The sequence below is a fragment of the Galeopterus variegatus genome, unplaced genomic scaffold, assembly GCF_000696425.1.
Source record: "Galeopterus variegatus unplaced genomic scaffold, G_variegatus-3.0.2 Scaffold6333, whole genome shotgun sequence".
NCBI classification, from domain to species: domain Eukaryota; kingdom Metazoa; phylum Chordata; class Mammalia; order Dermoptera; family Cynocephalidae; genus Galeopterus; species Galeopterus variegatus.
The window spans coordinates 126,446-128,550 of NW_007732444.1; positions in this window are offsets into that span (position 1 = coordinate 126,446).

Here is a 2,105-nt window from a genome sequence, read left to right on the forward strand (position 1 = left end):
GAAATCAACATAGGGATATTAGAAATCCAAAAAAAAAAAAAGAAAATATGACAAAACCAAAGGAATACTATAATTCTCAAATACCAGACCCAAACAACAGGAAACCCTTGAAATGTCTGAGAAGTAATTCCAGTTAACAATCTTAAAGAAACTAGTGAAATACAAGAAGACTCAGTTAGACAACACAGTGAAATAAGAAAAACAATTCAGGACATAAAGGAGAAAATTTACAAAGAGATAAATACCATAAGAAAAGAATGTAGCAGAACTCCTGGAACTGAAAGACTCATTCAGTGAAGTAAAAACTATAACCGAGAGCTTAAACAGCAGGCTAGAGCAAGTGAAAGAAAGAATTTTTCTTTTTTTAAATTTAATTTTATTTTGTCATATACAATGTGCTTGATTATTGTGGCCCATTACCAAAACCTCCGTCCCCCTCACTCTCCCCCCTCCCTCCCAACAACCTCATATCTGTTCACTTGTCGTATCAACTTCAAGGAATTGTAATTGTTGTGTCTTCTTCCCTCCCCCTCTAGTTTATTTGTGTATTTATTTATTTTTAGCTCTCACAAATAAGTGAGAACATGTGATATTTCTTTTTCTGTGCCTGACTTGTTTCACTTAATATAATTCTCTCTACGTCGCTATATGTTGTTACAAATGGTAGTGTTTCATTCTGTTTTATAGCTGAGTAGTATTCCATTGTGTAGATATACTACATTTTCTGTATCCACTCATCTGATGATGGACGTTTGGGCTGGTTCCGACTCTTAGCTACTGTAAAGAGTGCTGCAATGAACATTGGGGAACAGGTACACCTTCGACTTGATGATTTCCATTCCTCTGGGTATATTCCCAGCAGTGGGATAGCTGGGTCATATGGTAGATCTATCTGTAATTGTTTGAGGAACCTCCATACCATTTTCCATAGAGGCTGCACCATTTTGCAGTCCCACCAGCAATGTATGAGGGTTCCTTTTTCTCCACAACCTGACCAGCATTTATCATTCACAGTCTTTTGGATATTAGCCATCCTAACTGGGGTGAGATGGTATCTCAGTGTGGTTTTGATTTACATTTCTCGAATGCTGAGTGATGTTCTGCATTTTTTCATGTGTCTGTTGGCCATTCGTATATCTTCCAAAAAGAAATGCCTATTTAGCAATTTTGCCCATTTTTTAAATTGAGTTACTTGGTTTTTTGTTATAAAATTGTTTCAGTTCCTTGTATATTCTGGATATTAATCCTTTGTTAGATGTATATTTTGCAAATATTTTCTCCCACTCTGTTGGTTGTCTTTTAACTCTTGTTAATTGTTTCTTTTGCTGTGCAGAAGCTTTTTAGTTTGATATAATCCCATTGGTTTATTTTTCCTTTGGTTGCCCAAGCTTTGGGGGTCGTATTCATGAAGTCTGTCTCCAGTTCTACTCCCTGAAGTGTTTCTTCTATATTTTCTTTAAGAAGTTTTATTGTTTCAGGGTATATATTTAATTCTTTAATCCATTTTGAGTTGATTTTAGTATATGGTGAGAGGTATGGGTCTAGTTTCATTCTCCTGCATATGGATATCCAGTTATCCCAGCACCATTTGCTGAAGAGGCAGTCTCTTCCCCAGTGTATGGGCTTGGTGCCTTTGTCAAAGATCAGATGGCTGTAGGTGTGTGGGTTGATTTCTGAATTCTCTTTTCTATTCCATTGATCAGTGCGTCTGTGGGTTGATTTCTGAATTCTCTTTTCTATTCCATTGATCAGTGCGTCTGTTTTTATGTCAGTACTATGCTGTTTTATTTATTATAGCTTTGTAGTATAGTTTAAAGTCAGATAGTATTATGCCTCCAGCTTTATATTTTTATTTATTTATTTATTTATTTATTTTTTGCTCAGAATTGCTTTGACTATGCGTGGTCTTTTGTTATTCCATATAAATGTCTGGATAGTTTTTTCCATTTCTGATTAAAATGTCATTGGAATTTTGATGGGGATTGCATTGAATTTGTATATCACTTTGGGTAGTATGGACATTTTCACAATGTTGATTCTTCCAATCCAAGAGCATCCACAAGAGAGGTGAGGACACAGGGAAATACACTGGAAAGATGGAACGA